The sequence below is a fragment of the Periplaneta americana genome, chromosome 1, assembly GCF_040183065.1.
Source record: "Periplaneta americana isolate PAMFEO1 chromosome 1, P.americana_PAMFEO1_priV1, whole genome shotgun sequence".
In the NCBI taxonomy this organism is placed as follows: Eukaryota; Metazoa; Arthropoda; class Insecta; order Blattodea; family Blattidae; genus Periplaneta; species Periplaneta americana.
The window spans coordinates 98,198,215-98,211,076 of NC_091117.1; the positions used below are offsets into that span (position 1 = coordinate 98,198,215).

At 34.3% G+C, this 12,862-nt stretch overlaps 2 long non-coding RNA genes across 2 annotated transcripts in view; both read right to left on the minus strand.

The window, feature by feature from the left end:
* LOC138698615 (uncharacterized) overlaps nucleotides 1-12,862 on the minus strand; it is a 28,260-nt gene that overhangs the window by 13,492 nt on the left and 1,906 nt on the right. The window lies entirely within an intron of this gene.
* LOC138698611 (uncharacterized) lies at nucleotides 764-2,788 on the minus strand. Its single transcript, XR_011331910.1, has 2 exons — nucleotides 2,212-2,788; nucleotides 764-1,122 (listed from the first exon to the last, which is right to left on the minus strand). It is a non-coding gene; the product is annotated as an uncharacterized lncRNA (long non-coding RNA).

Sequence of the window (12,862 nt, forward strand, 5' to 3'; positions counted from 1 at the left end):
GTTGTATGTCATGTTACCTTGCTATACTCCTTGGCTTGCAACTGTCCATCAATGCAGTACGTGAAATTTGTCCACTCAAAAGTTTGCTACCCTCATAAGAACAAAGTTGTACGCATATACACATTTTTGCAGCTCCTGTAAATTTTACCAAATATAACTTATAACGTTGTTCCAGCCGACGCTTCAATTAATGTGCCTCTTGAAAAATGTTGTTTTACCATATTTTGCTTATGTAAAATAAATTTGAATTGCAGATACAGTGCATTTTTATTGTTTTAAATAGCCTACAGTGTACCTGGTCATAATTTTTAAAATGTATTTTTCAAACCTTTGTGTTTGAATCATCTTAGCCTGTTAAGACATCACTGTGAGGGATCCAAGCAATAAAATATTTATAAAAAGTAACGATATGAATATGTTTGCATACATGAATCACTAGGCCTAGCATGAATGAAACAGCTCCCTTGCAAAACATAAATGCCAATTCCAAAACTTTCAGGAAATGAAGAAAAACTGTCACGTCTAAAATTCAATAAACCGTTACAGTTTGTTAAATAATAATACTGTATATAGCAAGCATATCTTAAGTCTGATTAGTGAAATATGTTAGGCCTACTCCTACTGGTGAGCTATATATGCAAGGAAGGAGAAGGGAACTTGCCACCCTACCACATTATCTCCTGACAGTTGTCTCATGAGTGATGCCTTATTGGTATTCCAATCTATCTTTGGAGAGTTGACTAAACAACTAGCAGACACAAAATGAAACAGTTCTAGGAAAACTTTAATCAAGACCTATAATATATACATAAAACCTGTATTAAAATACTATTCAGAAGTATTCATAACAGCATCAAAAAGAGACAGAATCCCTTGGGGGAGAGGGGGGGAAATAAGCCTTGCACTTAATTACTGGAGCAAATAAAACTACTCCCAATGAAGCATTAAAAGTCATCACTTCAATTAAACCAAGCAGCAAGTGCAGCACTAGCTCGATTGACAACAGTTCCTGCTGTAACTTCGTGGACCCCACAAAAATCTCCTACTGTTGTCAATGTTCTCCCAGTGGCATAGAATCTCAATACCAGTAGTAGTTGGTCCATTGGAGGTAAGGCATTATTTCTGGAAAAATATATAAACAATGAGATTTGGTTACAACTTTACCGGTAAATCTTTACAATAGCGTTACCAAAAGAAGGCAAGGACTCCCTACAGGATAGCCTGTAAGAGAGAGGTTTGGATGTAGTTTTGACATTTTTTTTTTTTTTTTTTTTTAGACAATTGTAAATATATGCAAATCATACTAACCTGTCACTAACTCGATCTTACGAAAACTTGTCTTTTCCCTTTAATTAGTAAGGAAACATAGTAATGAAATGTATGTGTTGCCCTTCCCTGCCGCCTACCCGTCTATCTCGATAGAGCGATCCCGCCTACCCGTACCTCTCCACCGCACTCCACTTTCACAGCAACTTTCCACCTTTATTTGGGAAATTGGTGTCGGCACTCAATTTTTCTTTCGTTTATGGTACATATGACTTGACTAGAAGCCAAATATGTGAATACATTTGTATCGCAAAGTGGTAACGCAATTGTGAAGAAATGGTCGTTTACCATATAAAGGATTTTGATATAGGGAAAATTTTAGAACATGGATTGCACCTTCCATCCCCTCCCCAAGTCACTAGGGGACGTCGGAACATCATCGGGGCTTGCAGCCCCGATACCCCGCTTTTTTCATCATGTGCTACACGTCGGATCATCGGCGCGATGTTTACGGAGATCGTCAGTGGCCGCCATGATGTTTTGAGGTGGCGCGTGTCTCGGACGGAGCGAGATGAAGCGTGAGAACGCGAGAGAGGGAGGAGTCTGCAAGGAAAGTAGCTAGTTGCATGGTACGTGCGGTGGGGGAGAGGGGAAGGGTGCAATCCATGTTCTGGAGTTTAGCCTTGATATATTATATACTGTTATTATTTTTATATAAAAGTATTTTGAAACTGTTATTATTGTAGGTTGCCCTATATTATTATATCAACCACCTTCATACCTTGTAAGGACAACAGAACACCTGCATGAAGCAACATTCTAACCTCAATTCTACTGTATTACAGGTTACTGTACTTCAAAGTAATTATTATAGTGCTATTATATACAAAATATTGATGTAATACCTACAGAAATAGTGTAACTTATTATTAACTGTGTACTTACGAGATTTGTCTTGTTTCAGTTGATAATTGATTTCATGTAGTAGGTTTCGTTATTCGAAACTGTCTAAAAAATTTCTCGTCATCCCATTCTTCAAAATTATTTGGACGCAGCCAAATTCGTTTTGCTGTTCTGATATAACGAAGCATCTGCTCCAGAACTTATCATCAGAATCAGTATCAAAATTAAATTGATCCTTCAAATCACCAGCTGTACGACGTGCAGCCATCTTGATTTCAACACCGAGTTCCAACCTTCGGATAACGCCAATCTGCTACTCTGCCTCCCGGATTGCTAATCTGGAAGTTTAGCCTCCAGATCAAGAGGGCTTGATATATGAAGGCCTCTTGCTCCAGATTGCACATAACCAAAAGCCTAGATCATATATACTAACAGATAGCTCTTTTATATAGGCTTTAGGGTTTGCAGTCGAGGCCGGCTTGATGTAGTTCAATAATCGTCAACAGATGGCACAATGACCAACACCATCACGAGACACGAACTCTGAACCGGTCTGGTCGATCTAAATCGATTATTTCTTGCTTACGAGATATTCTCGTAAGCAATGGTATGTACTGTCGACAATTGATGACCATGGATAAATATTATTGGCCTATATGACCTAGGCAAGTTCGGAATGAGGGAGTTCTAATTATAGTTGTCACGTGGGCGAAGCGGAGAGATAAGATAAAGTACGCCTTTGTATTGAATAGAATACAATGCAGAGTCTCGCGCAAAGCCAATCTACCTAGAATTTTTAGAACATGTTATAAAGTTATCGGTGGGCTAAATTATGATTCGTTATCTCTTCTGTTTTTATATATTTGTCGTGAATATTATTTATATTATCAACTGAGTGTATAACATAATTTATCCGTTAATTGATATTTCACTAATGATAAATCCAAAGAACAATGGGAAATAAGGGACTAAACACTAAAAAATAAATAAAATAAGAGAATTTGACGTTCATAATTATAATGTTGTCGGAGTTAAGTTATACTTTACTTTGAATTATTTTAATTTGCACCACAAAAACTTATGAAAATTAATGTTAACATTACCTATTTAGTTATGATGGAACAACTGGATAATACGCACGGCAGACCAATATCGATAGTCGACCCTACTCGCTGGCCACTAGTCACCGGGCCGTACCGAGCCGTATCAAACAAAATATAATCGAAATGGTGGTAGTCAAATTCGCGACTATATTCTTAAATAATTCACTCCATTAGTCAAGTTCAAGGTTTTATGTAGTACAACGGCGGTTTTTTGAATGCATTAAAAGAAAATGAAGATGTAATAAGATCATAAACTAGGTTATCACAAGGAAATTAACAGGAAAAAAGGTGTGTTTCACGGAATACCATTAAAATGACGGAAAGTAAATTTCCGGTTAATGTTCGCCAAAGCGTAAAGTACGTAATTATGACGGCGTTGCTGTTTTATTTCTGGCCTAAAGAAAAATACCTAGCCTTTTACGAAAAAAAAAAAATTAGGGACCATGACATTATTCACCCCTTTCATTATAGACCTATTATTTTTTTTATCAATATTACGAATCAAAAACTGTCATATTATATAATTTTAACTACTACATGGACGAATGAAATCAAGCTAACCTAACCAAAGCTAACCTAACCTAACCAAAGCTAACCTAACCTAACCAAAGCTAGCCTAACCTAACCAAAGCTAATCTAACCTAAGCTAAGCTAACCTAAGCTAATCTAACCTAACATAACCTTCGTAAATGCAAGGCCTGTAACCGGAGCAAGAAGGGATCTCAATCATTTAATCTGCAATGTACACGCAAAAATAAATTCAAGTAAGGATCACGTCCCGAGCCTCTCCTCTAAGGCACTCGTCATAATTTACTCGCAATATTTACGCAAATACACATTGTCGCTAACAGTGGCGCTATCTCTCAATAATGTTCAGAACGAAGGAGGTAGACAGCGAGAGAAAAAAATTTCTCCCGCCAACTACGCCACACACCAATGTCATGTTCTTATGTTGGTGACATTGTGTATTTACTTAAATTTGGTGATAAACGTAACGGCACGGTTCAAAGCGACCGTGCTAATTCTCCAGTATAGCGGTTATGATAGTAGTATATTGGAAAATTTGTGCATATAGCCTGATTACAATATATAAGTAATCCTACCCTAACCTAACCAATGTAGTCTTGTTTATTTCAGACTTGTTCGTATAATTATACAAAAACAAGAATAATCTAGTTTGCAGCCTGTGATATTGTCTCGTTTACAGTATTATATAATATACATATTACGATATTTACTAGGTACTTTAACAATATATAGTTAATAATATTATAAAATATACAGGCCTAATCCATTACCAAGAAATAGCCCTTCCCTCACATGTTCAATACTGTTTACCTCAAAAGGCCTTCAAACCTTAAAAACTATTAGAAACTGGATTAAAATAGTCATGTTGATGTAGGCCTACAACATTACATTTTTTGTCACTACTCCTGATCCCATTCTAACAGTTTCAGGTTTTGTAATTTGTAACAATACTAACAATACTGATGGGTCATTCCATAGCCACACACGTAACATTTTCGAACTATGATCTTCACAGGATACTTAATCAAATACTTAGGAGTTCATGAAAGACACATCACTGTTTTTTAACGTAAGCATTCCAAAATATAAACAGAAAATCATAATGAAAAGGAATAATTAATAATGTAAAAAATATTAAATATTATATGGTGTGACACATGAACATTTTCTTGCCACTTAATTTATTACCAAAATGGAAAATGTTCATATTATTGTGCCAAATGTCATAAATGCATTTAATTGTTTTTTAAACAATTGAGACATTTGTGAAGTACATGTAACTGCTAAATCGCATACTTTAATAAAAATAACAGTGCCATTAACAAATAAAATATTACAAATTATATTGTGACACACGAACATTTCTGTCAAGTTGATTACTAATCTTTTCAAATGCATATAGAGATTTACCGTATACACTGTGTCTACAGTTCTTATTATACAAAGCAACACTTGATTACACACCTGTGGAGTAACGGTCAGCGCGTCTGACTGCGAAACCAGGTGGCCCGGGTTCGAATCCCGGTCGGGGCAAGTTACCTGGTTGAGGTTTTTTCCGGGGTTTTCCCTCAACCCAATACGAGCAAATTCTGGATAACTTTCGGTGCTGGACCCCGGACTCATTTCACATTCATATCATTCAGATGCTAAATAATTTAGATGTTGATACAGCGTCTTAAAATAACCCAATAAAAAAAAAATTACACTAAAGTACACTTTCAGATTTAAAATATCCACGGTTGTTTACAACTATATGTGGTGCTATCTCCTGTGTAATGTCACGTAACAAATACATCAATATAAGCTATCCACTTTTTCTGCCATTTGTAGTACTTCCCTTTTTTTTTAACAACACAGACGCTTTAAATTCTTCGCCACTACAAGCTTTTGTAACTTCCTCTGCTTATCTGACGTCTTTTTTTAAATTGATTATTTAACGATGTTGTATCAACTACTAGGTTATTTAGCCTCGATGGAATTGATGATAGTGAAATGATATTTGGCGAGATGAGGTTGAGGATTCGCCATAGATTACATGACATTCGCCTTACAATTGGGGAAAACCTCGGAAAAACCTCAACCAGGTAACTTGCCCCAATCAGGATTTGAACCCGGGCCCACTCATTTCACGGTCAGATGTGCCTACCATTACTCCACAGCAGTGGACCGAACATGGGTTATGTACATTAATTCTTTTGACTTTCGGTTAGCTTTCTTAAGAATACGCATAAAGAAATGTAGTGTTTTCCAGGCTATCCTTGTAATATTAGTGACTTATTTCAACCAGTTTGTTACTAAAATATATACAGTACCTAAGTGTTTACTTGTGACACTGGTGATCCATTTAATTGGTATATGAGACGAATATAATTTTGTGTTTTACAGAAGGATACATATTGATTTACTTTTGCTCACATTGATTTTAATTTTATTTGTTGTAGTCCAGTTTTCAATAACGTCAAGCTAGTTTTGCAAGGCGGTGATATAAGATTTATCACTAATTTTTTCTGTATATTATACAGTCATCCACGAATAACCTTGCCTGAGAAATGACATTTCTAGTCAAATCCTACAATAATTTTCAGTAAATATTTTGCACCAAGAAGCTATTATACATTTAATTTTACTTCTGAGACCAGTGAAATATATGCCAATTTTATTAGAAAGGTGCATGTATAATTATCCAATAGCATGATAATATCTGCAACAAAAACTAAAGGGCATGAAAGGAAAGAAGAAAACATTAATGCTGTGGTTCTTAGAGTTCCATTAGAGTTACACGTTCATTGTCCACTGAAAGTTGTATTTCTCTATTGAAGTGTAAAAGAGAAACTCTCATAAATTATGTCAGAAACAAAGAAAGGCACCACCCAAATATGTGGGATAATTAATTTAATAATGTTATTACCGGGACTTGAAAAAAGCAATCATATGTAATGGGTGGGGAAAAAAATACTTTTTAATCGCGCTTCTATAGTTCGACAATGCTGACTATTCAGAGTTTTGCCTGACAGATGAGCTACCATAAATTCCTTGAAGTCCTAGTTATTACTGAAGCCAAATGTGTGTCTCTTGTCAAGAGTCCATTTTATTTATACTTGTTAAGACATCATTCATAGACTAGTTACCGCTTTCAGTTTTGATACTACATACACTGAAATTAATCTATTATTATTCGTCCTATTTATATTTTTATATTGAATGATTCGGTCTACCTTCATAACACATCTCATCAACAATACTCGATAAGAGTTGAATTAGCTTCCATGCTGCGTTGTATTTATTTTATCATGTTCCTATAGCAGGAATATTAAATAGGAATTCCTTAAAACAGATTTATATTCACTCCTATGCCTTTATATAGAATACCAGTACATATACTGTATTTCTTAAGATTTGGTTACTTTATAAACAGTATGTTAGTGCAAGAATTCTTTTTTTCATATTTAATAATTCTGGCATGTGTCAATAAATATGCTTGAGACCTCTGTCTCTCTGAATTACTCTTTACTAACTGGAAACATATTCCAAATTTATATTTTAAAAAAGTATTAAAATATCCTCACAATTTAGAGCATAACAATTCCCGAAATAATCATCCTACATTAAATTATTAAGATAAAAATGATTCAATCTATCGCTTGTAACAATACCTTTATGGTCCTAATAAATTAAGAAATAATTTACATCCAACAGATTTATTCTAAAATGGCCTGCAGTTATTATTTTGAATTTTATTGTACCTTAATAAATTGAGTTAAGGTACAATAAAATTTCATCAAGTTTCAAACAAAGTAATTCCATCTTTCCAACAGGGGGACAATAAATACTTAAAGTAATGCTAAACTCGAAAAACTTATTGATGCAACTTAATTTCATATTCTATACCACTAACACCAAAAAAAAGTGTCCTATTGTTCATACTGATCCAAGATGAATAGTTTCTTAGTGTTTGTCCATTCCACTTTTTTTATTGTCCTTCCCATTTCTATTTCTCTCCTTTTTAGTAGGTACTTCACATGTAGTATATGTTTTATTGTAATACATATAATGACCATGAAGATAGTTGGATATGTCTTACAAAATTCTTGCTGAAGACCATTGTGGTAATATTCTGCCGCATCTGTAGTTTGTACATTTCGAAATATTCGTGCTTCAGCCCAGAATTCAGGCGGGGGGAGGGGAGGTTGATGTGTCAATGTAGTTTTCCAGAATATAATAATATTCAAAACATTCTCTAATAGGAGGGGCCTCTGATATTAGCTCTGCAAAAAATCTGATATCGGTACTTCTGTTGCTGGTAAATAAGAAAGAACGAAATATAAAAATTTTTAACCACTTTCGAATTTCAGGTGCTTTGTGTCTCAGCTGCTGGTTTGATATACTGTTTGTTTCCTTTAATTTTCCAGAGCAAAAACTGTCCTAAGCGAAATTTACACTCTGTAATTTTAACACTGGGAACATTTATTTTGGCAGCATTGTGTGATGCTATTTCATAATATAACAAGAGCTTTGAAATGATTAACTGCTAACTACTTACCTGGGTGAAGCGGTTCCTGTGATTTCTGAAGTGAAAACCGTTCAATTTATAAGGAATTTTTTTGTGGAGATGCATTTGATTGTACATGCAAGGTGTACATGCCTAAACTAACTGACCCCAGTGCTGTCATGGAGGCCACACGAGGCTATATATCGTATGGAACCTACAATTTTTTTTAATTAATCGTATGGGGAAATGAAAATTTTGTCTGTAAGGAGCCATACGGCATATGGGTGCCTAAGTTTTGTACGTGGAGATCTATACAGATCTTAGATCATCTCTTCCTGTTCCTACTGTACCTACCGCCTATTTTGTTTGATGTTCATAAACAAAAATTATCCACCTCTTCAGCACTGGAATCCAGAATTATATAAAATAATGGTTGAAAAACAAGAAGTGCTGCAAATATACACTCCAAGATTCATCGAGATAAGTGTGCATCTATGGTGGTGCTACATGGTGTATTCTTTAAATCAAACTTGTACAATTAAATTGTAAAGCAAAACAATTTCTTTACTTCTTCTTTAGTTAAAAAGGTAAAGGTATCCCCGTAACATGCCATGAAGGCACTTGGGGGACATGGAGGTAGAGCCCCATGCTTTCCATGACCTCGGCACTAGAATGAGTATTAAAAAAAATAATTAAATGACAATTGGAGAAATAGAGAGAGGAGAGTAAAATATATTTCAAGGGAGAAAACAAGGGGTGGGGGTGTATGGCCAAGAAAAAAATTACCATGACAGCACTGACCAAACCTAACCTGTTACAGACTCATGTATGTAAGGTGAATAAGCTGAGTATGAAGGAAACTATCTCAGCGCTAATTTAACTCTTATAGATGAACTACATAAAGAACTTCAAGTGTCAATATTGTCTCAAAGGTTTCTGTGTAACAAACTTCATTTAGAAATGCCCATCTGCGATTATGTTAACTGTAGAAGAAGGAAGAAATATTGTCGTCATATGAAGTTACTCAAATTTCCAATTAAGGACAAGGAAAGGCTACAAAAGTTATTTTTGATTTCACCCTTATAAATTGAACGATTTTCACTTCAGAAATCACCGTAACTACCTCGGCACTAGTTTCAGTAATTTAAGGACCAGTATAAAGTAAATTTAATTAAAGTGAGAAAGAAATTCGTAAGGGAGGCGGTCAGGAGGGATTGAGGTTGTCTACTAATTCGTTGCAAACAACTATTATAGGCTATTTCATTTGACTAACGATGATTTGTAGAGAGCAAAATACCTACAGTAGGGTAAAGAATCTAAATCAGTACGTTTGAGAACGGATATAAAAGTGTCAGGAAAATAACAGAATTACCGTATATTGCAATTAACTCTGCATTGGCAGAGAAACCGCACAGGGTATCGTAAATCTGCTGAAAATTAGAAAATTGTGTAAAAAAATGCATTCAGAGCGAATTTTCCAGCCTGATAATATCTCGCCCACGTTATGGACATAATTCAGTACCGTAAGACTGATATAAAACGAATACTAGAACAATTTGTTAACCAAAGACGATGTTCAGTAGTTATTTAACAACATACAGAGCAAATAAAAACACAAACGCATATTCTAGCAATAGTTCAGATGAAAAGAAAATGATTAGTACGACCGCTTATTCGTAAAAAGAACACTGCCAGCTGTGTAGCCTACATGAAGCAATATATCAGGTCTACGTTATGAACATGTTGAATTTAATGTGGACGAGAAACGTACAGTTCTTATTTATCTGCTTCCATATCGCATCATATAATACACCTGTAAATTGAAAACATATAGGCCTAGAAAAAGAGGAAACAATTTTGGGGGGAGGGAGTTGTAATTCTTCCCCTTTCGGATAAATTTCAGAAGAGGGATACCTGCTTTTCCTTCATATTCAAAAATTGTAATCTTGTTCACACAAAATAAATTAGTGCCTTTTCGTGAGCATCATGATGTGCATTCAACAAACGCAGACAAATCTGATCTTTTTAGTATTATGTGATAATTGTTGCTAGGGAGGTATTGTATACTGAAAATTAAAAACAATTAGATTTCGTACATCAAATGATGACAGATTATATATTGAACGCAAACAACATTATATCAGCCATGTACCAAAATGTCATCTATGTGTGTTGAATTTGGATAAAACAAGCTTCTGTATACTACAATTTAGCGACACATCAAAGTCTTATTGTAACATAACCTCACATTACAATGAGAAAGAAATTTGGAGGTGGCATGACGTAAAAAAAGTCATCCCACAGTCGTATTACTCTATGTACTGTTCAGGTACTCTGCCATCTAGTGTTTGTTATTGCAAGCTCATTTCTCGACACTAGCGACGCATAGCGTCCGTTATTTTCCAGTTGCGTCTAAATTTAATATAAGCTTGATCAATCTGTTTTATATATGATCTAGGCCAAAAGTCGTAGTACGCAATTACAACCCAACTTCCGGATAAATATGCCATCTGCCGGATAAGTTTAAACTAGAACTTTTAATAGAGTTGAGCTTAAACGATATTTTCAAGTATCTGTGACAACTGTGACTGTGACAATTAAATATCTGTGACTTTTATCTGTGATTTTGTCACACCGATATTTTATATCGCTAAGTAAGCACAATATGCATGAATTATACCGATATTTTGTCACACCGATAAAAATTAACAGGAAATATTGAAGAGCAGTGCAATGTGAATACGATTTCTCTATACACGCCACACTTCAGTGGTTTATATGGGAAAATCCAACAAATAAATTATGTACATGTACCATTAACAAATAAATACTAATCTAACTGAACAGTAACATGTAAAAAGTTAACCTTATATACCAAGAGATTATATCGTAGTTGATTGTAGATATGGAATCAGTTGATAATTTTTAATGTAGTTGGGTACGGAGAAATTGAGGGAATGTGATTATCCTAATCGTTTTAAAAATTGATCCTTTTTATTGCATATAATATAATCGATAAATTATTTTAAGTCGTGCATTAACATTATAATATTGAGTCTGAATAAAAATTAACGAAACATAAATATTCGGAAAAACAATAGAAAATAATTACAGAACAAGACAGTTGTTCAGACAGGATTTTACACAAGATAAAATATTGGTAACCAATGGTATTATCATTATTATTATTATTATTATTATTATTATTATTATTATTATTATTTAAATCGTGTAATCACTATATCATTTATAAGGAATTTTTTTGTGGAGAGACAGTTCCTTAGGTTAAACTAGCGCTGAGGTAGTTTTGGTGATGTCGGGAAGTGAAAATCGTTGAATTTGATTGTTTGTGGAGATGCAGTTGATTGTATATCCAAGGCATAACAAAGCCTAAACTAACCAAACCTAACCTGTCACATATTCGTATATGCAAGGTGTATAAGGGGAATACGAAGGAAACTACCTCAAGGTTAGTTTAGCTAAATAAGTTTTATCTCGTTCGGTTTTAATTCTATAGGTGCTGTTGTCGGCTTGTGAGAAATGCTTCGAAAGTTCGGAAGAGCATAATGTTCAGTGACACGGAGTGAACTAACATGATTTACGTTTGATACCCCTTATTTTCAAATGTAATTAATTATCCCATTTATGTGTAAGTGTAGGTATATTTTAAAAGTGTGCAAGGGCAATGAGAACGATTTGTTGGAGCAGTGTCTGCTAGATGTCAGATCTTTTTGGAACTTATAAAATTGACAATTTTTGCTAACTACCCCATATTATTATATTTAAAAGTTGAAAATTACTTGCAAGTTGATGATTTTAACAATATCTAGATAAATATCACTAAATATCAAGTTTAGAACATTGATTAGGCCTATTAATTGGGTGAAATAACACCCCACACGAGTACCAATGTTTGAAAGCACTGTGCGATTTCCTAAGAGTTGATAACCATAAACAACATACCGGTACTGAACTTATTACAAATAATTTTATTTTAAGTTTAATTATTTTAATTAATACTACCCTGCACTGTTCGTGTTAGAGCTATACATTAAAACTGGATCATACATAAATGAGAGAAGTACATGTAAAGTTATTAAAATAATGTAGGCTCCTGTAACTATTCTGTTTGTAATTAATAGTATAACTATAAAAAATATTGTTACTGCGTAAAAATTGAGTGGAAAATCTTATACATTAATATATATTCACAGTAATATGAAAATGTGAAGATCTCGGGGGAATATATAAAATATTAACATATATTCAGACTTAATATGAAAACAAAATGTCAGATTCATGATTATATTATTATAATGCCGCTAATAACTTTGCAACACATCATCACTTTGAAAAAAATAATATTGAACAAAATATCACGAAAAAATAATCAAATACCACCGCCCGATTGCTGTTATTGTATTATGCGCATGCGCAAACCCACGACGTAGAGGAGAAAATATCAGTCGCAGACGTTGCAACAGTCACAGAGTACTGAATACGGAGCAGATTTCGATAGCGATATTTTGTCACAGATATTTCGCGTCATCAGTCACAGGTTTATCTGTGACAA